Raw genomic sequence first — 25,565 nt, 5'->3', positions numbered from 1 at the left:
TATCTTAATGACCTTGTAGTACCATATCACCCTATTAGAGCACTTCGCTCTCGCTCTGCAGGCCTACTTGTTGTTCCTAGAGTATTTAAAAGTAGAATGGGAGGCAGAGCCTTCAGTTTTCAGGCCCCTCTTCTGTGGAACCAGCTTCCAGTTTGGATTCAGGAGACAGACACTATCTCTACTTTCAAGATTAGGCTTCAAACTTTCCTTTTTGCTAAAGCATATAGTTAGGGCTGGACCAGGTGACCCTGAATCCTCCCTTAGTTATGCTGCAACAGACGTAGGCTGCCGGGGATTCCCATGATGCATTGAGTTTTTCCTTTCCAGTCACCTTTCTCACTCACTATGTGTTCACAGACCTCTCTGCATTGAATCATATCTGTTATTAACCTCTGTCTCTCTTCCACAGCATGTCTTTATCCTGTCTTCCTTCTCTCACCCCAACCAATCACAGCAGATGGCCCCGCCCCTGCCTGAGCCTGGTTCTGCTGGAGGTTTCTTCCTGTTAAAAAGGAGTTTTTCCTTCCCACTGTCGCCAAAGTGCTTGCTCATAGGGGCTCATATGATTGTTGGGTTTTTCTCTCTATGTATTATTGTAGGGTCTACTGTACTGTGTGTTCTTCTAACCAAGTGGTGGTGTAGAAGGTCCCTGAACATAGATTATTTCGATGACCCTCCACACTACTTACCTGACAGGCAGTGGTGCACTTTTTCTAAGAGACTTTTTCAGCATGGGGGCATATTGAAGAAATCTTTCATATTTCATGAAGTGCCTCTTTACAATGCCACACATCTGTCTGGCAGAGCATTCTCTGTCCTCTCATGTTAACATTTTATTTGAATCTCAGCTGTTAACATGCATTACCTTCAAGCCACGTTATTGCACTGCACTGTCCACTACATTGTACCGCTACACTGAGCTGCTTTAATTTGTCAGTGTGTCATTTACATGAATTTTCTTTTTAGCTTGAGATATTTAGATATTTGGTCATATTCTTTTTTTGCTGAGCTACATTTTAACTACTGAAACAACGAGATTTTCATAGTGTGATTGGACTGGGAGTGAGCTGTGCTGCATACAGGGTGTCGTTATAGTGCAGACTTGTTGGCTTGACTCAGTCTGTGCTGTGTGCTGGCAACGTGCCATTATGAACTAAATCAGAGTTGATGTCTGGCACACTTCTTATTCAGATATCAAAAAGCATGTGATAATAGGATGGCTAGTGGCACAGAATACAGATTGCAGTCTGGAAAATGAGGGTGGAATTTTTTCATGCATGCACATTCAAACTTAATGTGGAGAACCAACAACAGTCTATGCATTTACTTTTTGACAATACACTAGATAAACTAAACTAAATCACAGAATATAACTAAATGCTATAATAAAAAGTGGATTTAGAGAAAAAAATAAATTAAAACTAACCTGGGTCTGTGTTGTGTTCATGCTATAAATAGTCACATTTTGATCAAATCTCTGTGACACCTGCACAAAAAAGGAAAAAACCAGAATAGCTCCATTCTAATTTGTGATCTGTCACAAATATTGGAAGTCCCCATGGACCTATATTCCAACCTCACAACTGTTTTAATATGGAGCTATTTTCATTATCATACTCTAAGTTTTTACTTTACATTGGTCTCATTGCTCATTAAGGAAAAGTTAATTTGTAAAAATTATTCTTCCTTAACTGTATCTTGAACTTTTTTCTTTGCTTTAAATGGAGGAGTGTTTAATTATTTAGTGTTATTAGTAGTAGAAGTAATATTGTTGTTGTTGTTATGACTATTCAACTGTACACTGGAACACTGAAACAAGTCCTGAAAGCTAAAGAATAACAAGTTAATGTATAGAACAAATGTGCTGTGTTACTAACATGTGAAAATAAAACTGCTCTCATGTAACTAGTTAGAGTATTGTTAATCACACACTTCATAGACCATGAGATATTTAAAAAAAAATAAACCAGTGCTCGCATCTGAAAACATACCATTATATTTGGTCTAAACTGGTGCAGCAGTCTTCTGGGCCTGTGCCCACAGTCTACTGTCTCCAGCTGTTTGCCCTGTGGCATTGTTTGTTTGTGCATGAATGCAGTGCTCGGTGGGAGAGCAGTCTGCAGGCGCTTCAGCAACCAATTGCTAGCTTTCATTAAGTCAAACATGATGTCACACACTAATGATAATACCCCCAGAGTGTTGACCTGTGAGACACTGGCCATGTTCCATTTAACCAATGCAAGACAAAGTGACTTCTCTACTGTGGTTCACAATCACCTCAGCTGGCTACAGAAACACTAGTGGGTACCTAAACCACATTATGGAGCTTTTTCCTTTTACTATGGCTATGAGAAAATCATCTTTCTACAAAAAAAAAAAGACTAAACAAATCTATAGATTGGCCATGTGATTGTAATTGAGAAAAAAATGAATGTATTTCATGTGAAAATGATAGGGAAAGTTCACACTGGGTTACATCCTCAACAGGAGCTGGCTGAAAAAATGTGAAAGCAACAAGTATAGAAAAAACAGACACACACAGAGACACAGGAGGTGGCTGGAAGCAGGTAGTGTTGGAGGGTCTCTGCTCAGATAGCTGCACATCTGAACCCAGAAAAGTGTGGTTGGATGGAAATATCCAGTCTGTCCAGTTTGAAGTTGACCTTATCAGAGCTTTAGTAATAGCAACCCTCACATTATATGTGATCAGTTGTTTTAGAGACTAACCTTGGCCGACCTGAGTGCCGTATGAAAACATCTCTGTGCTCTTTGTAGTTTGCATATAAACCAAATCTGGACACAGATGACATATGTAGTATATGGTAAATGGTCTGATTCTATATAGCACTTTTCTACTTTCCCAGAGTACTCAAAGCACTCTATATAACATGCCTCATTCACCCATTCATACAAGCACTTCTAAACTCAAGTGCAATTAATAAACATTAAGCAATTTGGGGTTAGTATCTTGCCCAAGGATATTTGACATGCAGACTGGGGGAGCCAGGAATCGAACCACCAACCTTCCAATCAGTAGCTGATCTGCTCTACGACCTGAGCCACAGCCACCCCTACAGTATTTACACTATATTCAAAAGCCCTAGTTCTGGCCTACCCTGACACCCAACAGTCCTTCATTGTGAACACAGATGCCAGCAATGTAGGCATTGGGGCTGTCTTGTCCCAGCAGATTGGAGATGGAGAATGTGTTGTGGCTTATTTCAGCCGTGCATTGGGTTGAGCCAAAAAAAACTACTGCATTACTCGGCGCAAGCTGCTCGCTGTAGTTCTGGTAGTACAGCACTTCCGTCCATACTTGCATGGCTGCCGCTTCCTCCTCCACATTGACCATGCATCCCTAACCTCTTAAACTTCAAGCACCCAGAAGGCCAGGTGCCCCGCTGGTTGGAAGTGCTCCAAGGACGTCCCTGTGCAGCAGTTGAGTGTCATTATTCCCAATGACAGGAGGAATGAGGTCAAACAGCACTGAGCCAGCAGCAGGAGGCTGATGAGGGCCTACCACAACCTTGAGCTTCAAAAAGGCCTCATGTACCAGAGGTGGCAGGCCCTGGACAGGGTAGAGACCTCCTACAATTGCTGGTGCCCCATTCGCTACGTCCCCAGGTGCTCAAGCTTGTTCATGGCTCAGTGGGAGCAGGGTACTATGCTAATGCCAAGACCCTCCATTGTCTCAGTGGGTGGCTTTACTGGCCTGGGTGCCAACGAGATGTGGAGTTGCACATGCATATCTGTACAGCACAAAAGGGACCTCTCCTGCAGCAGTATTTGGTGAGGGCCCCTATGGAACGAATAGGAGTGGATATTTTGGGGCCATTCACCATTGTTGAGTTGGGGAACCAGTATGTACTGATGACCATGGATTATTTCACATATTGGCCTGAGGTGTACACAGTGCCAGATCAAAGTGCAGCTACAACAGTGGAGAAGCTGGTGGAGGAGAAATTTATCCACCTTAGGGTCCCTGCTGAGCTCCACAGTGACCAGGGGTGTAACTTTGAATCTAAGGCCTTTGGGCAGGTCTGTCAGTGGCTTGGGTTGGAGAAGACAAAGAAACACTGCTCCACCCTCAAAGCGACGGCCTGGGCAAGCGCCTCAACCGCACCCTGGCTACCCAACTGGCCATCCTAACCAGCCAACACCAACGTGACTGAGACTGGCCCTTTGGTCCTACAGAATTGCTGTCCAAGAGTCCAGTCAGTGCACACCTGCTGCCCTATTGTTTTTGCAGGATCTCTAAACACCAATGGACTTGGTGTTTAGGCCCTGAGCCTGAGATTGCTGGTGGGCAAGAAATGGACCCTGAACTTTGCAGTCATTGGCAAGAGCCTACGGAAGTCATGACAGTGTTATCTGAGGTGGTGTACCTGGTACGCATGCATGGCTAGGGGCACATGGTAGTGTTGCACCAGGACAGACTCTCACCATATCGCCCACTTGCCTCACCTGCTGTTGGGGAAAGGGGTGGCAGCTGTACCTCATGTCCTGATCAGAATGACTCTCCCTCTGCTGGCCTCAATCGGCCTGCTCGCCTAAGGCAGGCCCCCAGACATTTGAAACACTTTGTGTAGGGTCATGGGGTTGTCAGGGACAACTAACTCTTTCTAGCTCTGATGTGTGCATCAGTATAATCGGTATACCAGGAAATCGTGCATTGACAAAAGTTCCCTGCAAAGTGTGATTAAATGCATTATTTTTTTTAACACATTATGTTTTTTTAACCAATTTGTTAAATTCCCAGCCCTTAAATTCCTAGTATTAAGTTCACTTTTGGCTGTTTTGGAGACGCTTTTCAGTTTGCCACACTGTCCCTGTCCAGATGAGTCAGACAGAAATGCAAATTTCCATCTCCCAGCTGGAGTTTCATTTATCTGTTACTACAGAGTCTGATTTTTGTTGAGCCTCATACTTACAAAGGTAAGTCAGTCTGCAAAGGTCATCTGGAAAACTATGTCACCCTGGCTTAAATCTTATTATCTGAATACCACAAGTTGACACACTCTATAGATCTATGATGGAGAATCAGTCCTGTTGTAGGCATTACCTCTTCCAACAAAGAGGCTGTCTACAGTTTGATGATGGAACCACCTGCTCAGCATCTCCAAAGTTTATTTCTTGTTTATTATTTATTCATACAAAGTAATGTGGTATTTGGTATAATTGTATCAGTCTGGTGCTGGCTGTAATTGCAGATGAAGCAGAGCAGCAGACAGCTTGAGTGGTTTGGGCTCACAGATGGTACCAGTGGTCTTTCTTCAGAAGAACTACCACAAATGATGAGTCCATCTCACCACCTTGACTGATACTCTTCTGCACTGCACAGAGGAAATCAGCTGACCAAAGTTTGTTCAGTGCTGTCTAACGAAATATATATATTTCATATCTTCTATGCTGACAGATATTTTTCTCTTGACAGGCTCTGTAGAGGTTTTGACAAAGCAGAGAAAAATACTATACTTCCCCAAAAGGGCATCTGATCCATCGTCAGAGGCAGCAGGTAAACCATCCAAAGCTAAAGAAGAAATAGTTGTGAGTCGTAGAGTTTAATGTTCTTTTTACAAAAGCATAGGAAGAGGCCCCGAGGCAAACCCAGGATACACTGGAGAAATTGTATCGCTCTGCTGGCCTTGGAAGGCCTTAGTGTTCTCCTGGACAAGCTGGAGGAGGTGGCTGGGGAGAGGGAGGTCTGGGCTTCTCTGCTTAGGCTGGTGCCCCTGTGACCTGGCCCCGGATAGGGGGAAGAAGATAGATGGATGCATGTTGTACATAGTTATTATAAAAAAGGAAAAAACAATGGAAGAAATTGATTTTAATTGTTAGTCTGCTGCTACAATTGCTGACTGTGACCTCAGAGAGCAACTGGTCTGCAAAACTAGAATTGGACTGAGGGAAGGAGCAGTCTTCATCCAGCTTCAAAGAACGTACCCAGGTGAAGTGATGTAGATCAGTGGATAAATGTGTCTCCTTTCAAGTGCAGTCACTCTAAGCACGTCAGTCCCTTTCTAACTACCTGGTTACTTCCTGCCAGTTATTTTGGAAACCATGCAGTAACATGACCTAACACTGTGTCATCTTGTCCCCTCAATGTTGAAGAAGATGACATTTCAAGGAGTCTTAAAGACAAGGGAAGACTGGCAGAGAAAAGAACACTCCGTACCAGGAAAGGCTGCATAAGAAAAACTGTAGCACGGCATCTCCATCGATGTCAGTGAAAGCCTGTTGTGACAGATTTTCTCATCCAGAGTTTTAAACAGCTAGAAAGAAAACTAGACCAGTGTACTGTGATGTTTCACCAGCATCAGGCAGACGCTTTTCCTCCTATTCGTGGTTACATCACCAGAGACAACCAATGCCATCCTCAGGACATCCCCTTATCATGTACTGAACATTAGATCACAGCAAGATTACAGCAAGAGCAACTAAGAGTGTAAAAATCTGAGTATGACTGTTTTTCTGCTTTGTTATTATTAGTGGATATTTTGCATGTTTTGTCATTAACTTTTTACTGTCATTTGTTACTAACAAAGTTCACCAAACTCAGATCACACTCTGTATGTGTTTTCATCTTTATGAGCTGCGCTGTGATTGGAGATCATTTATCTGAGCGGGACCAAACCCTAACCTGCATGGACTGAAAAGCTGTTAAACCTAAACAAGAGGTCCCAGCATATAAGAAAACAAATGTCTTAGAAAGTGTTGACTCAGTGACTTTATAAAAGCTTTAAGTATTCCAGGTAGAGGTTGAAGTCCTTTTCTTATTTATTTTCTAATCACCAGTCTTTCTGTATTCCTCTCAGTTTATTTGTTGCCTTTGTCAGTTCTTTCTCTTTTGGGGCTAATTGTAACCCTGGGTCCCCTGCCATGTTGCTTTGGGTTTTTCAGTGTCCAGTTACTTTTCACTGCTGTTTCATTTTGGTCTCTGTACGTGTGACCTCTGCATGGACTGCTTGTCTTTGTGTTTGTAATCACTGCCAGTTTTTGACTCCTACCCAGCCTGAGTGAATGTGCTGCAGACACAGATGTTTTCATTTTATATATATTATATTATATTTTAATCTTTCATGACGTAAAGTCCAGTGTTTCAAAGCAGGAGCTTTGAAGAATCATCATACTGCCATTAGGACTGTGAGAACATGAGATTTCCACTTATTTACAAGTCATCATTATTATATTAGAAAATAGGAAAAACAAAGACATTCTATTAATAATGCTGTTAGTCAAATTCAGTTCAATTCAATTCAATTTTATTTACACAGCGCCAAATCACAACAACAGTCGCCTCAAGGCACTTTATATTGTAAGGTAGACCCTACAATAATACATACAGAGAAATACCCAACAATCATATGACCCCCTATGAGCAAGCACTTTGGCGACAGTGGGAAGGAAAAACTCCCTTTGACAGATTTGGTCACGTGGTACGCCCGCCCAAGATGGCAGCTTAAGTTGGAGACGCGCACTCCTCTTCCCCCGAAACCTCGTTAAAAATAGGTCAGAGCCGGTTATTTGTCTTATTTGGGATCTGCCCTGGTAAATTCAGTGGAAGGAGTCAGAAGAATCATTACGTTTTACGCAACGATTCGATTATGCCGCGAGGAAAAACACACAACACTCAGGCTACTTCACTAACTACTATGGCGGAGACACCTGATGGAGTCGATGCCAGGTGTCCTTCCCAAGATGGTGTGGCGGCCGAGCTGACTTCTATAAGATCTCTGCTTGAGCAGGTAGCACAAGACATGACGGCGGTGAAAGGTGGTATCGAGTCTCTCAAGGAAGCTGTGAACAGTTTGGGTGTGAGAGTGGATGAAACAGAGACAAGAATTTCTCGATTGGAGGACGAAGAGGCTAAAGCCAGCTCAATATGTAAGATCTTGAAGATACAGAACCAGCGGCTGCAGGAAAAAGTAACGGCGCTTGAGGGTTCCTCACGGCGCCAGAATATTAGAATATCGGGTATTAGAGAAGGATCCGAAGGCAGTAATATTGAGGATTACGTGAAGAATCTGCTGTCTGAGGCTCTGGACATTGAGATGGGAGATTACTACGAAATAGATAGAATCCATCGAGTGGGGCCAGCTTTTCCGAAGCCCACTGCGGACTCCAGACCGAGACATATTATTGTTCGCTTCCTACGGGATAAAGCCAAGATGTCCGTGCTGGCGGCTGCCAGAAAAAAGGGGCAGATCGTTTGGAAAGGCATGAGAGTTCTTTTTTTCCAGGATTACGCTCAGGAGGTACAAGAAAAACGCAGGAAGTTTGATGAGGTGCGCCGCTTGTTGCAACAGTACAAGATTGGCTATTCTCTTCGTTTTCCGGCTGTTATGACTTTTTCAGTGGATAACCAGTATCATCAGTTTTCCAACCCAGCTGAGGCTAAGCAATTTCTAAGCGGCCTGGATTTGGCTAACATTCCGGGTGATGTAGATTAAGAGGATTTGATAAGCTATGGGTTGGTTTACTTCTGAGGGGGGGGGGAGACGTAAGGAGGGACACCATCTGGGAATTTTTTTTGAGTGCCACGGACCTGCGATTTTTTATGTTTTCATGTTCTTTTGTTTTTTTGTTTGTTTTTTTTTTTTTTTTTTTTTTTTTTTTTTTTTCTTTTCTCGTGTTTGGTTTTGTTGTTGGTTTTGATGGTATGGTACCAACTGTCCTGTATAGACCTAATTTTTGGATCATTGGGTTGTCTCATGTTACTGGCTCTAAGAGTTGTTATATGGGTAAATGGGATATTCCTCTGGATAAATTTGTATAATAATTCGGCTCACATGGTGTTATGGAGTTATGTAAAATTGTGTCGTGGAATATAGCGGGCTGTCATAATGTTATTAAAAGGAAGAAAATCCTCACATATCTGAAACAGAAAAAGACTGATATAGCCCTGATTCAGGAGACCCATCTTGATGAGGCCGAATCATTAAAGCTTAAAAGAGACTGGGTGGCGCAAGTTTATTTTAGTGCATTTTCGGCTAGAAAAAGAGGGGTGGTCATATTGATTAGAAGAAACTTGGATTTTCAGGTCTTTAAGCATTATACAGATCAGGAGGGTAGATGGGTGGTTTTGGATGCATGTTTACAGGGGCGGAAAATGACATTGGTCAATATATATGCTCCTAATTCTCCTCAGCCACAATTTTTTCATGAAGTCTGTAACATGGTGCGGACTATAGGTAACACACACATTGTAATTGGGGGAGATTTTAACCGGGTCAGGGATGTCTTATTGGATAAATCTTCTTGTACTGGACTAAGCAAGGACCCAACAAACGCTGCGGTGGACGTGATGTCAGAGGAACTGAGTCTAGTAGATATATGGAGACTTCTTCATCCTCAAGAAAGAGATTATACCTTTTTTTCGCATCCTCACTCAACCTACTCCAGGATAGATTACTTTTTGGTGTCCCGTTCTTTGGCAAGTCAAACTATTGGGTCCTCTATTGGTAACATTGCTATATCGGATCATGCTCCCATTGACCTTGTTCTTACTGACACTGATAATATTAAACCGTCACCTAGGTGGCGCTTGAATAACTCAATACTGAAGAATAAGGGTCATTGCGAATGTATAAGGGAAATGATAAAGGAGTTTTGGTTGTACAATGAGGGCTCTATTGACGACGTTGGAATGACCTGGGATGCTTTTAAGGCCTATTTGAGGGGGCGCCTTATTCAATATTGCTCCTTGATTAAAAAAGCTGAGAGGGATAAGCTGATGAAGTTGGAACAGGATATCAAGGAGCTTGAAAAACAACATATGTTGCTCCCAGAGAGGGACTTATGGAACAAATTAATTAAATTTAAATTTGAGATGAATAGCATATTGGAGAAAAAAGTGGAATATGCAATGTTTTGTCTAAATCAGAAGTACTTTGAACAAGGGGAGAGAACAGGTAAAATGTTGGCACACAGGGTTAAGCAGATAAAATCTAGTAACCTTATACCATCTATTTTTGATCCTAGTAATAATAATAAGTTGACTACTAGTAAAAAAGAAATAAATGATATTTTTACTAAATATTATCAGGAGCTGTACACTTCTAATGGACTGGTGGAGGAACAGAGGCTGTCAGATTTCTTCTCTTCTATTAAAATTCCCAGCCTGTCGGAAGATCAAAGAAGTATATTAGAAGGTAAGATTACATTAATTGAAGTTAAGCAGGCAATCGGCAGCCTTAGAGTGGGTAAATCTCCAGGTAATGATGGATTTCCATCAGATTTTTATAAGGTGTTTGTGGACGAACTAGCTCCAAGACTACTGTCGGTATATCAAGATGCGTTTCAAAGAGGGAGACTACCGTTTAGTATGCGATCGGCAGTGATCACGTTATTACATAAAAAAGGGAAAGACCCACAGCATTGTGGGAATTATCGCCCAATTTCATTAATTAATGTGGATGAAAAAATTATTTCTAAGATATTAGCTTTTAGGCTTGAAAAAGTTCTTCCGTATTTGGTGCATAGGGATCAGGTCGGTTTTGTGAAAAATAGAAGCTCTGCGGATAATCTACGTAGGGTATTGCATATACTTTGGAAGAGCAGGACTAAGCTAGACCCTGTCGTTGCCTTCTCTTTGGACGCAGAGAAAGCTTTTGATAAAGTTGAGTATCCTTTTCTGTTTCATACCTTGAAGAGATTTGGTTTCGGTCCCTTTTTTAGGCAGTGGATTCAGGTGGTATACACAGATCCAATGGCTACAGTTATTACCAATGGGATAATGTCACCCTCATTTTCGTTAAGTCGGGGTACTAGACAAGGTTCACCCTTATCACCTCTCATTTTTGCTCTGTTTTTGGAGCCTTTAGCCATAGCTTTACGTGAATGTAAGAAAATTAGAGGGGTGGATTTGGGTCAAGAAGAACATAAAACCTTTTTGTATGCAGATGATATTTTACTAATTTCAACTAACCCAGAACAGGCCGTTCCTGCAATTTCCTCAATTATTGATTCTTTCTCTGTAATCTCTGGATACACTATAAATTGGTCTAAGTCTGAAGCTATGCCTATTTCTAAATTGTGTCCGCCTGTTATGAGGAGTTCATGGCATTTCAAGTGGATGCCCGAGGGTCTGACTTATTTGGGGATTAAATTGACCCCTGGTTTAGACAACATAATGAAAGTAAATATTTCCCCAGTGATTCAAAACATCCGTTCGCTGTTGCAGAATTGGGTTAAAATAAATCTGTCCCTTTTGGGCAGAATTAATTTGGTGAAGATGATTATTGCCCCTAAACTTCAGTACTTTCTTCACATGTTACCGATAGCAGTCCCACATAATTTGCTAAAGCTTTATAATACATGTGTAGAGGGTTTTGTGTGGGCAGGTAAAAAGCCATTGTTCAATCGGTCTAAATTATATGCTGCTAAAGAGAGTGGTGGGTTGGCATTGTCTAAGATGGTCTGGTATCATTATGCTTTCTCCCTCTCTCAGTTAGTTAAGATACATAATTCCTCTACTGATAAGCCATCATGGGTTGGGATTGAGGAAAGTCTTGTGGCCCCTTCGTCTTTAGAGGCCTTCCTTACTCAGAAGGGAAGGCCAGTACCGTTTAAAGATCCAGTACTGTCTTTCATGCAAGAGACCTGGCTTAGAGCTCACCAATATACCAACAGCAGCCCTTATCTCACCGCTAGAGCCTCTATTTGGTATAATAAGAAAGTATTAATAGGTAAGAAACCGGTCTGGTGGGAGGCCTGGGCTAGGACAGGTATTAATCAGATGGGGGACCTATTTGGGCAGACTGGCATGAAATCGTTTGCAGAAATCAGACGAGAATTCAATTTGGATCCAAGGGAAATTTGGAGGTTTTTTCAAATAAGACATTGTATTAAAGCCATTTTGAAAAATAATCTAGACCCTCCATCTAGTGTTCAGAAGATGTTTGCAACCCCTGACAATAACAGAATCAGGGCATCTAAATTTTATAGGAGCTTCAGAGAGGCACACGCTCCCAGTTTGGGGGGACTGAGGCGGTGTTGGGAGAAAGATCTGGGTATCCAGATCTCAGAGGACAGTTGGAAGATGCTGATCTCATCATGGTATGTTTGCTCACCTGAAACACAGTCTCAACTTATCCAGTACAAGTTGCTTCACAGAAATTATTGGACACCCAGTAAATTAGTCAGGTTGAAGCTCGCAGATAAGGACATTTGTTGGAAATGTCAGCAGGAAGTCGGGACTCTAGTTCATATGTTGTATACATGTCGGAAAAATGATTATTTGTGGGATGGGATCATCAACTTGGTGAATGATATTTTTAAACTTAATCTTTCTAAATCTCCAGCTATATGCGTCCTGGGCCTACTACCTGACGATAACATTCTCTCAAAAAAACAGAGATTGTGGATGCGTCTGGCTTTTATAACTGGTTGCAGGGTAATTCTTAGGCATTGGAAGTCATCCAGCCCCTGTTCTTTTAAGGAATGGACCGAACAAATGTCTAGGATGGCATCATATGAACGGGTTATGTATAGAATGAAGGGAAGAGAAGATATTTTTGAGCAGGTCTGGGGTCCCTTTTTGCGGTACATTGACAATGTCTCTTAGACATTATGATAAATGGTCTCTTAGAGGGATATTTCATGTGTCATTGGTATTTTGGTTGTTGTCTTTTTTTTTTTTTTTTTTTTTTTTTTTTTTTTTTTTTTTTTCGCACCAGGGGGTTTTACCCTTATTCGTTTTTGTTTTTGCTGATGTTTTCCAGGAGGCGGTGTATTATTTTGTTTCTCCTGGGTTTTATTTATTTTATTTATTTATTTATTTATGTAATTTTTTTTTTTTTTTTTTTTTTTTTTTTTTTTTTTTTTTGTTAGTGTGTTGTTTGTTTGCTTGTCTTAGTTTGTTTGTTTGTTTAGAAACGGACAGAGAACTGACAGTATGATTATTGTAGTTGTATATTTATTTATTAATGTTTCTGTCCATCTAAAAATATTAATAAAAAAATAAAAAAAAAAAAAGGAAAAACTCCCTTTTAACAGGAAGAAATCTCCGGCAGAACCAGGCTCAGGGAGGGGCGGGGCCATCTGTTGCGGCCGGTTGGTTAAATTCAGGTATAACTTGGATACCAACAGCAGCATACCAAAACAATAGCATAATTCACAATCTAACATAAATTATTAGTCTAAGTCATCAATAATAAGCCTAATCCTATGCTATGAGAGATGAAAATGACCCTTTATTTGTTTCTCTTTTCTTTTACTATTTGATCTGTGATCAGTGCCCCTCGCATTGACAGGATGGAATAACGTCGGAGTCGGAGTGTTAAAGAACAGCTTTGAAATTCTCATGAGCTGCTCGCATAAAAGAAAAATCAACAACATCAACATCATAAAGCGGATATGCCTTCGGCGCCAGCTGTGGGTTCAAGGCTGGAGCCGAACAAGAACTCCCTGATAACGACTGTGTGTTGACTGTTTACTTAGCCTGGCTAAGTACGGATGGCTGCTGTGTTGCCTGGGATTACTCCTTATCCCCTACCCAACCCTGTTGCTGGTCACGTGCTCTATAATGTTGTACTGTGGACATATATGTGCTTTCTGTGCAGAGGAGTTTTTTTGTTTCCTGTTCTCATGCTGTCCTCTACAGCCCAGCATGAGTAGAGGTCTCTTTTTTTCCTCTTGTACTTTCCCATTGTAGTGTACATTTCAGTGTTTTTCTGTAATGCAACCGTTCTCTGACTTGTATCCCCATGTGATGTCTGTGTAGTGTGTGTAAGGTCGGGGGCGGGTTCATTCCACTGCAGGGCAACCTGCCACTGCATGTGGCGAATAAAATTTGAACTTGAACTTGAACTTGAACACTGACAGCCCAGTCCATTGTTGTTGTTGTTGGGCTGTGGTCTATCCTGGGATCCTTGACTGAAGGACAGTCTGCACCCTGGGCAGGTGTCCAGTCCATCATAGTCACAGCCAACATTTGGTTCAAAAATATTAATGTAAACTGAAATCACAGTAGGATTCTTGAATGGAAATGAAAAGGTGCATGTGTATATTTAAGTATCTGCCCCATCAAACCTCCTGCAGGTAAACCTTATTCATGTTTGAAGGTAACAACATGATGCAAAGTGCATTCAGCCTCCATTTTAGTGAATTTTAAAACTGGAAGGATTTTAAAACATCAACCCCTAATATCACACATATTAAAACAACAACACATATGTCAATGTTTTTGATCAGTCTGTTGATTGTGGTGGACACGTTGCTTTTAAAACCAATGCAGTAAGTGACCAATATCAGCACACTGTGCACTGAGACCATGATCCACACTTGTTTGAAGCTTTCTTCTTCTTCTTTGTGGCATCAAAATGGAAGCAGCAGAAACAGCACGAGTTGCTTTGATCTACCAAAAAGAAAAAGCAGAATATCTGAGCTGAAACCAGTCAGGTGAAATGATGAAGATATAAACAATAATTCAATGCAATGTCTCAGGTTGGTTAGTGAGGTGTCTTTAACCCTGTTGTCTTTAGCTAAATGAGTTAGTTCACTTTGTGGCTGGGCTGTGTCTCAGGTTCTGTCATGTCAATTTGGTCACGGATGTCACATGACATGATAAAAAAAACAGTTATCGAGGACACATACGTTTCATAATGCATGTATATGTCTGTATCAATGAATAGAAGTCTGCCATTCTTTGCCATTTTTATATTTTATATTCATACGTGTTTCAGAAATGTAAAAACATGTTACAGTTACACTGACACTGGTTAGTGTAAATGACCTTAAATCGCATCACCTGATATCTAGTGTCATATGATCACAATGTCAAACTTTTAAAAGCTGTATTTCTAAAAATATGTAATTGTAACTATATTCAGAAGAAATGAGCTTCTATCTGTGTCAAATATCAACAGCAGACCTCTTAGACCGTGACCTTTACTAGAGCACAACCACAGAGTTGTAGTAACTGTTACTCCAAATATCTTACGGTAATAAAAATACCTTTTCAGTGCATGGCCTCAAATATTTCTTCACAGACTTGTTGTGAATGCCACGGGCTTTATCTGCTGGTTCAAAGACAATAAACCAAAAAAAGAAGATGATTTTAGTCGTTTTATGTGCATCATGCAGCTTGAATGTGTTGTTTATTGAGGTTGAATAGCCACAGTTACACACAGCAAATAATACTATAATGTTACAACATGCGTTCTATGCAGCATCTGACTGATACGTAAGAAATGCTTCTACAAAATGACCGTAGCAAACATTTGGTCTGAAGTCGTTACACTTTAAATAATTTTACAGAACAAACGAAGATGAAAAAGAAAGTGTATCACTGCAAATGGCAAATGCAAAAGTCACTGAATAACATTCAACTAAATGTCCACAAATGAACCTGTAGTTATACTTTAATATCAGGTTTATTTTTTTAGAATTTGTCATTTCTTACATTTTGATTAAATGCTTATTTTCATTATATTAGAATGTGCAACGACATTATGGTGCACTGTCAGGATATCTCGTGCCTAATAATAGTATAAATAAGAAATGTATGCAGAGGTAATACTAAGAAGTAGAAGTGATAAATATTACACATAATAAATAAATAAGTCTTGTAGTCAGTGGTTTTTGAGTTCAGTGTTCAGTGTGGATATGGCTGTCGGGTAAAAACTGCTACTTTACGTTTGTAAATGATCAGATGACATAATTGGAATACGATGTATCCAGTTCATGGTCGCAGGAGGATGAAGCCCATCCGAGCTTCCACAGGACAAAGGCAGGACAGGCTGCCAGTTTCTCACAGGGCTAACACAATACATGTGACAGAAAATCCACTGAAATTCTCTTTACAAATTAGGGGTGCAACGATACACAAAATTCACGGTTCGGTTCGGTTCGATACTTTGGTGTCACGGTTCGATATTTTTTCGATACAAAAAAAATGTTCATGCCTTTTTAATTTGTCATTTATTAAAATTATAAATATATATTTTAACTCAAAAGTACAGTTTTTAAATTTAACCCTAACCCTTGTGCGTGTTTTTTATTTTGACAGCGAATGCGCACCTGCGGACCACTTATGTGCAGCCCTGGTTATTTAGCTCGTCATATTGCAGCCACAGAAATTATTTTGTCCATGAAACCATAAAGCTGCACTTTCTTTTTGCCTTATAGTCTGATTTGTCATAACTTCTCCGTTTTGTGGTAAGCTTTTCTTTGGCTGTCACTTCTTCACCCTGACCTGTCTTATCCTGCTGCTTTTACACACACACTCACATAAGCTCAGCGATTCTCTGCTCGATCAACCTCTCACATGTTTAAGCTGCGGGAGATTTCACTTGTCATGTTTGCATAGTAAGCTAACGATTAATAAGACGATGTCAGAGGAATTGGTGCACAAATTATCATCACTCACAGATCAGTGCTGTCGCTCTCTATACACAGTTCGCACGATTGCAAAGTGAAAGCAAAAGAACAAGCGCAAATTCAAACACGATTTCAATATGTCACATATTGACAGTGGCTCACCGATGCCAATGACAAAATTACCCAGCTACATTTCTGAAAGAATGCAAAAGCATTGACATATATTTTTCCTACAATAGCCCGACGGGCAGGGAAGAGATAGATTTTGGTACCCCGACTGAAAAAATCGCTAGCTCCGGGACGTCGGGCTAGCGATATTGCGAGCCCTGTATCTGATTGAGGAATCACTCATCTTTGGAAAAGAGAGTTTATTACAGAGAAATGGCTCTTTCCAAAATAAAAGCTATACTATCCGCTTCTTCTGGGCTATATTCTCAGCAGCATATTAAACGGCTGTCTAAATGACTCGGCTAAAGTTAGTAGCATGCTTGTTGTTTTTGTCTTTGCACTAGGATGATGTCGGCGTAAATGTGCAGTCATATTCGTTGTGTTCCCACTAGTGCTTTCAGGTTAATCTCGTTGAAATGACCTTAACGCCACAACACGGCAAATCTCCGTTAACGAGCTACCGCCGATCGCTCTGTGCATGGGGCTAGACGGCCAACACGTTAACGAGCTAACTGCGCTAACACACTAGTTCCCACCCATGTAATTGAGCATTGCATGACACATCCAACATACTGTTTTACTTTAGTCCATGACTCGCTTACCTTCAGGGTCATACGTCACATGAAAACCAAAATAATTCCAAACACCAGATCTGAATGAGGGTGGGGGAGGTCCATGTTGCAAGGAGAGCTTAACTTCTGTCTTGCTAGCTTGCCCTGCTCTCTTCCTTCTGACGATGCTGTCTGTGTGGAGCGCTCAGTGGATCTGCGCTCGACAGTGCAGCCTAGGCGGAGTAGTCGAGCGCAGATTCACTGAGCGCTCAACACAGACAGCATCGTCAGAAGGAAAATTGATAAAATAAATTACAAATGTTGTATTGTTCGATACATATGCGTACCGAACCGAAAGCACTGTATCGAACGGTTCAATATCGATACGAATATCGTTGCACCCCTATTACAAATATATATTTATAAATATTTTTAATTTTTTAATAACAAACAGCTAGCATAAAAAGCTTCTTTCAGATGCTTTCTGGTCTCAGTGTAAGGTGGCTGTGGCCTCACTGCAGCTGCCTGTTGGAAATCCTTTTACTTCTTGTCTTCTCCTAATGTTGACCACCTGCCTGTGATAGCACTGACTGTGGCTGAGGAACAAAAAAGGGCAAACACTTGCCTTCCTCTAATAAGCGCATTCATACAGAGGTAATCCATGGAAACACTGTAGCCTTCCCTTTTGGCAGACAAATACATTTCTCTAAAATTCTTCTGTAAACAGAACATCATGTGAGAATGGATGACATGGTTTTTCAGGTGACACAGCAGTCCCACAGTGACAAATGAAGCTTCTGTGGATGAACAAACCACCTGAAAAACGAATACAAGGCTGGTATATAAATCACTAATATGTTAAAAGCACATATTAAGGGTTGTTGCTCACCTGTGTTTCTGAGAATGTCAGAAGAAGCTTTAAGGGTCGGGGAGGAGAAAAATCTTTTAAGGACTTTTTAATTTCCAATCCATCTCTGAAAGAACAACAGCAAAAACTACAATGACATGTGAAGGGGACATGTTGATTATTGATGCAGCACTAAACACAGGTCAAAGTATTAAAGCAACAGTGTTTCTCTTTGCACGTCTTAAATCTATCTTCTCTCTATTAATAAACAAACAACATAAAACGTATTAATAAATCAGTCACAAAATACAGTATAGAGGACAGCACGTGTTTACCGCCAGCCTCAGTCACTGATCATTTACAGAATTACAGAGTCTGGCAGTCTTTGCATGATGTAAACATTACTGTGAGTTTCTAACGGCCTCACAGGTTTGCCAGCAGGAAAGAAGGTCCAACAAACACCAGCCTGAGGTTTGTCATGCAGGAGTAAAGGAGCCAGACTTTTTTCAGAACTTAATTTTACATTGATCCTGAGCCGATATGATACAGTTTGAACGAAGCAGTGGAACTAGCACATACTGGCTAAAAATGCATTGAAGATAATCAGGATATTTATTCAGAATCAGGCTGCAAATAACCATTTTACTGCTAATTTAATTAACTAGCAACTTAGTCAGGAGAGAAACTGATATTTCTCTCCTGACAGTAATCACTGTACGACGGCATACTACAATACCTTTGCACAGTAACTAAGCTAGCAGCGTAAAGGTGATAAAACACGTAACAATATCTACAAATGCATCTCAAAGCTGCTTTCTCAACACATAACATCACATTTTCAGTTCTCATTGACACTCACTGACGTATCATAATCTCTCCATTTAAATGGTCTTACCTGTAAACGCTGCCGTATCCACCGGAAAGCAGTGACAATGGATTCTGCAGTCTTCCCATCATCCTGTTAGTGATGCTTCATCTTAATGGATGATAACAAACTTTCTGACCGTCTAGCGGGTATAGAAGACGCCTACCGGCCCACATCTATGGGGCTCATTACTATAATAATGCCCACTGAATGGGCTGATGACACCTGAAGTGGGTGCAATGCAAATAAACTTGTGGTCTTGGTGGGAAACTGATGTGAGACTAGTGCAAGACAAGCTGCTGCTGCTCTGAGATCATTGATCCCCTGTGCACTTTCACTAAAGCACTGGTTCTTAAAATCTTCCTCCATCACTTGTTATTGGCAGCTTAGACTAAATGTTAACTACAGTGATAACAGTTTGCAGTTCTTCACTAAATCAGCCAGGAAGCAGTGCAGAAAGAAGACATTCAGCAAGAATGCAGCAGGCTACATGAGCTTACAGTAAGAACATAATGAATGGGTTCATGTTGACAGGTGGACCTCAGCCTTACAGCCTGACATCACTATAGATTCAATAAATGTTTGACAACTAAGGAGTGCTGTGCATTTAAATCTTAAAATCAGTGGCAGTGGAGTAAGTGTTTGTGACAGATGCATGTACAGATGTACCTGTGTTGATCCATTTAGTGGCTCCAGGATTTATATAAATTCATGAAGTGTTGTAAGTAAAGATCTTCTAACACTGTTGCCACTAAAACAATCAGCCTAATTTTCTCGGCCATAATCTTCGTGTTTCCAGACGACAGAGCGAAACTAAACGTGTCTTTGTGCGTCTTCTCTTTGTGTTGCCTGAGCTGTCTGAGGAGAGAAACAGCTTCTGCACCTAGCACAGCTCTCTGTTTTACAGTTAGTTAGTTAGTTAGTTAGTTAGTTAGTTAGTGTAGGAATGTTTAGCTTATTTTAGAGTCTAGAAATGTGTTAACATAGAATGTAGAATTATTGTAGAGATACTGCCCTCAATGTAATAAAGGCCTGACTGTGTCATGAACTTAGGAGTAGATTGTAGGAGACCCCTCCCCCAGTTGGACTGTGAAAGGTCTCAACATTTGTAACTGGATACCTGTGGTCTGGAAGGGAGATGGGTTTTATGACCTCTAGGGAGTCACCTACACCCACAGTGTTTTAACTGTCACGCACACTCACTCACGTGCACACACATACATACAGGTATGTGTACACAGTCACACACGAGCACTCACACAGACACAGAGTTTGCAGCACACTGTGAGGGGGTTTATGATGGGGACGCCTCTATAAAGCTGGCTGTAACTAACAAAGGGGTGAAGATTTTGCAGAGGGGCACCGGCCTGGCAAGTCTTCCCTTCTAGAAGATGCATGCTTAAATGAGGATAAATGAAGATGAGTAAAGATGAATAAAGTTTTGTGAAAATGACTACTGAGTCCGGTGCCGTCTCTGGATGCTCGAGGAATAAAAAGAACCGGGGTAAAACTGATTTCGCAACATTAGTTAGTTAACACCAATAAAAACCGGCTGACACACCTGACTGCTGCACTTTCCCATCATAAACACATGTTGCAGCAGCACTCTAACGCTCTTCCTCACCTCAGATATTTCTCCTTCCCTTCTGCATGGCTGAGTCCTCCTTCATGCCTTTAAAAATCTGCATGCACAGGCAATACTGGCAAAAAATTCTCAAGTGGGAGGAAAGAGGAGTGTCAGCGCTGATCAGTATTGACGGTGGATCCATATTTAACTCTGCATGAATATTTCATCCCCCCTAAGCATTTATTATGGGGCCGTCTGGGAGTCTCCCGAGCATAAACCAGATTGGTCCACCTGTGATAAATATCCTTATAAGAGAGCAGCCCTTCCACCATCCAACTCCCCTTCTAGTCCATTGCCCCCGACGAGGAAGAAGAGTTCCTTTTACTGAGCCATCAATCATCATTGGCCATAGAGATGTTGAAGTAACTCCTCCAGACGGCCGATCCACATGTGTGATAGGAGTACTGGCTGATGAGTCACTAAGCTGCTGAGAGTCAGGGTCAAGGTTACTTTGACCCTCACCACTTTGGACAGCTTATTTAAGTTCAATGACATTTGGAGAACCCGGAGAAAGATTAAGCAGAAGCAAAGCTTCAGAAATGTGCACATGCATCCTGCTGCTGCCCCCCCATCAACACGTGTATGGGTGTAAATGTGAGGAAGCTAAAACAGAAAATATGTATTTATTATTGGAAACTAGATTTATTCACCCAGACTTCAATGATTTATGCTCTTTCCCTGAACTCAGTCTCTGTAATTAATTGTACTCTTCACATATTGCATCACATATATCAACACCAAAATTGTCACAGAATTTGAGAATGGGAGCAAATAAGTTACTATATGTATGATAGAGGAATGGAGGGTAACAGCAGGAGATCTCTGCGCCTCTTCTTCTCCACTCACTGTGTCAGCTTTCACATAATTATTATTCAGTAAATCAGCAAATAAATATGGGACTGTGATTTGAAGGCTTTCACCCATTAAGAGTCTCAAACGTTGCTAAATAATCTCAACTCTTGCATGTATGTAGCGTGCATGTGTGCTGAGCAGTGAGACGAGGCTGAAGTCACTGCTGCGATGTGATTAGTCAGGAGTGTGCCAATCAGACCATAGCCTGGTATCAGCATCACTGAATATCAATGAGCTGTTTTGTGTGTTATTGGGAACTGACACATGGATGGTGGAGAATTGAGTTTAAAGTCAATGTCAATTGTAACTACAGAAGTAACTAAGAGCTGACGGCAGCCCACACCAGATTTCAGGTTCGCCTGGATTCGGACCTGCATGCGTACGCGCACAGTGGCTAGCTGGGGTCGTGAAACATCAGCACTTTATTTTGCTCAAAGATTTCTTTTTGCCACGTCAGGATTTACTGACCTTAAAAAACCTGAGTGGAACACCTTTCAACACGTCCTGTCATATTATCCATCTGCCTCTTCAAACTGGCTGAGTGAAACTCACCCTGTCAGCCTGTTTGGCTGTTCACTGGCAGACTTAAAGAAGGAATATTTCTCTACTATCAGCAGCTCATTGTATTTGTATTCTGGAACATTTTCCTCAGTTTGGGATCTTTCTAGCTTTAGTCATGTTTTGCTTTTATTACACATTCACTCTTGCTGAAATCCATGCCATCCATAACAGCTCGTAATCTCTTCTAACAGCCTTCCATGACTGGACTAGGAGCGGACTGGGGGTGTATCTGTTCCATCTACCTACTGACTGCAGTGTTGAAGCAGTCAACTGGTCACAATTTCCTGCACAGATCTGATACTCAAATTATAAACAGCCAGTACAAACAAACAAACAGTTTTAGACCGGAGCAGCATTCAGTGTACACAGAGTCTGATGATAACGACAGACATTAAGAAGACAGCAGGAAACACCTCACAGGTTTAGTGTATCATTCAAATTTAGTGTATCAAGTCTTTTTCTAATAACTCGATTGTTTTTGCTTTCAATAGTGTTTTTTTAAAAGCTCCGTCTTCATCTCCACCACCAGCATCGAGACTCCGGGGGATTCTCCGCTTAACTCCTGTCGCTACTGAGATTCTGTTTTGCTGTGATGGGCCATCAGAGTCTAACTGCCAGATAGCTTAATTGAATGAACCACAGTCAGTATCTGCTGATGACGCTATCTCTTTATTGAACTTGCTCTATAAACAGTTAGGAGTTCACTAAGCTTTATCACATGTGTCATTGTAAGAGACTGAGCTTGAAACCTTGATGGGTAGAATCATGTTTGGACTCTGCTCAGGGTCTTTTTCAGAAAAAGGTTGTGTAGTAATAACAGACAAAATGACTCATTGGTCATACCTGAAACCTGATGCTTGGACACATTTGGTCCATGGAGCACACTGATACATAAAGTAGCACACAGTCAAATATATCGTGGGTGTAATCAAACTTTGCAACAGCAGCAGCTGCAGCAGTGCTATTCCTGGTTGTTGTACGGATGTAATGGCTGACTGGGGGAGCTATAACACATGCTGCTGCCATTTCAGTTTGGCTATTACAAAGTTGAGCCGTTAGAGGAGGACCATTATTGTTATTGATTTGCTTGTTTGCCGCCTTCATGGCGGAAAAGCAGCACACAAAGAGAGATTGTTCCCCCCCCTTTATGTCCCATTCTGGAAAGCAGGTGGAGAGCAGCAGATGTGGACTCCTGAGGAAGAAACCATGAGATTATATAGAATAGAAATGTTCTGCTACATTGCCTTTGTCTTGGTACTTTAGGCAGGTAGCTAAAGGTAGCAATGCAGCAAGAAAGAAAATACAAATAAAACCCAGTCCTGCTGGAATCTGTTCAATGATTCAAACCAGTCTCCTTCAATGCTTCAGTTTGCCCTCAGTATCCTCTATCAGGGCTATCTGCATTTACTATCAAGTCACCTGTGTAAATGCTGACACTGAGCAGGTAAAGGTGTTTGTAGGTCAACCCAGGAGCTCATTTCCCATCACCAAGACAGAAAATCAAGCTGTTGTTAACCCCAGGATGAACTAGCTGTGTCCACTTTACAACTTAATTAACTGCGGTTGTGGGATCAATCAGTTTCAAAGCCCCACCCATAAACTCCATCACACAGACACACACACGCACACACACAAACAAACAAACAAAATACTTGAAGGCTGCTCCAAAAATGATGAGATTATATTTTAAATATTGTTCCGTTCTCTTCCAAACACCAGCAGCTGTCTGTTGTAGGTTTGAGTGTTTGCTAAAATAAAAATAAAAGCATTCTAACGTCTCACCTGTTTGTTTTTTCTCAGGCATACATGTGGACTATGTTTATTAAGAGAGATGAAGCTTGTGTTTTTGTCATGTAGTGATTGTGCTTAACTATATGAAGCTTATGAGACATTATGAAACAGAATTTAGTCAAAGTCCTTAAGATACGCTTTTAAATGATCTTTTTTTTCTTGAAGAGATCTACTACATCATATGTAATTTCTATGTCATGTGTAGTTTCCATTGCAGATATCAATCACCGTTAAATTAAGAGGGGATGGCAGTAAAACCCCGGAGCTATGATGTTGTAGAGCGATCGAGCTGGGGAAGTCGGTAAGTCCAGACCCCCGTGTGAACTTATAAGTCCTGGCTAGTGAAAACGTGAGTACAGACTCGCGTACTTGAGTATTTAGAAACGGTCTGCAGTCTGTGAACTGACCTCAGCTAACGCCAGCTAACAGCATTCGCAGTCAAACCCGCTCTCAGCCATACGATATGTGACTACATGCTCATCCAACTGAGCTAAAGATGCGTCCAGCTGTGTTTAATCACCAAAATTGGAGAAGGCATAGAGAGAGGGCAGCCTAACATATGAAACAGGAAATGATATAATATGAAATAAATTCTACATGTCAAGTTGTGTGCCAATATTTGCTGTGTAGTAGAACTGAGACATTAGTCATTATATTCTCAAACAGAAAAACATTAAACATAAATATATAAAATATAACTTTTTACAGGGAGACAGGAATAAAAAAGACCCAGCTTAAAGTGGAAGAGAAGGAGCTTTGGCTGGACCTGCCCCTTTGACCAGGCTCCTGATTGGTTGTCGCGGCGCGACTTGAAGCTGGAGTTCATATTTTTCCACCTCAAGCTGTAGATGCGATATGCGTGAATGCACCACACAAACTGCCGCGCGTATTTCTATTCGCGCTTCAAGTGTGACTAACACGTTTTCGCGACGCAAATCTGCTTCTGAATTTTCGCGGGACCCCCAGTCGCGCTTCATCGCGCTCCTCCATTGACTTCATGTAAACCTGACGCTCTGGTCGCGTCTATCGCGTTCGGTGTGTACGCACCGTCACTAACACTACAAATCTCACGTGTCTATGGCTGACTTAAAACCTCTTTTCCACTGCTTATCTCTAGTCCTGACTATTCACAACAGAACGTAAGGACAGTAAACCACTGATAAAATCTGCTATTTGCAGATTTCCCTGATCACGTGTGCCTACTGGTTTGTTCCACAAAGCATGCACTAGCTGAACACATGCACTGCAGTTCTTCGATCCAGGCCAGTTCAGTTGCAGCCTGTCTGTTGGATGGAACTCTGGGAGGCCTGGCAGCCTGTCTCCATGCTGGCACTTACCCTGACCTCTGGCATATGGTCCATGTACCCAGCCTGCTGGCTTATTTGTCATCTGGTGACCTAGACTGGACTCATAGTCTGAACAAGGTTTCATTCACTGCATAAGGAGAAAAGCTACTTCCTCACAGATTATGAACTCAACAAGCCAAAACCTCAGTAAAAGCAAGTGACACAGAGAGTTCTTGGATTCTGTAGCACTGCTGTAGTTTTGATTTACCTTTTGTTTTTTAGAGTACACTGAAAGATGTACTCTAAAAACATGAACTACAAACATGAATGAATGTTTGTAGTTTGTAGTGAAAAATGTGTGTGTGAAAGGTCAGACTGAAAAAAAGTTTAACCCTCTATTTTCCAAAACTTCAGCAGTTTGTAATGTATTACACTTTATGTCTTAGTTTGCAGTATGTTACTTAATTACTCAATGAGGGAAGTATTTTTAAATCTATTTGTTTCAATACTTTTAAACTGATCTGAAAGAAACTGTCCCATAATTATTAGTTAACAGGTTAAAGGCCACAGTCACCTAGATTAAGACAAATCTCAATACGAATGAGGACATATACGGGATCTCTCTTTTAGTTTTTACGCATATACATAAAGCAAAGTTCAAAGTTAATCCAAAAACACTTAAAGTCATTTCCACAAT

The 25,565-nt window shown here is 41.2% G+C and overlaps 1 protein-coding gene across 3 annotated transcripts in view; it reads right to left on the bottom strand.

Moving 5' to 3' along the window:
• Positions 1-25,565, bottom strand: part of grik2 (glutamate receptor, ionotropic, kainate 2) — a 328,033-nt gene that overhangs the window by 223,835 nt on the left and 78,633 nt on the right. The gene's annotated exons all lie outside the window — the stretch shown is intronic.

The sequence above is a fragment of the Maylandia zebra genome, linkage group LG11 (genome assembly GCF_041146795.1).
Source record: "Maylandia zebra isolate NMK-2024a linkage group LG11, Mzebra_GT3a, whole genome shotgun sequence".
Lineage (NCBI taxonomy): Eukaryota > Metazoa > Chordata > Actinopteri > Cichliformes > Cichlidae > Maylandia > Maylandia zebra.
Note: the sequence above shows the minus strand (reverse complement) of the source record. Positions and strands in the feature narration are given on the sequence as shown.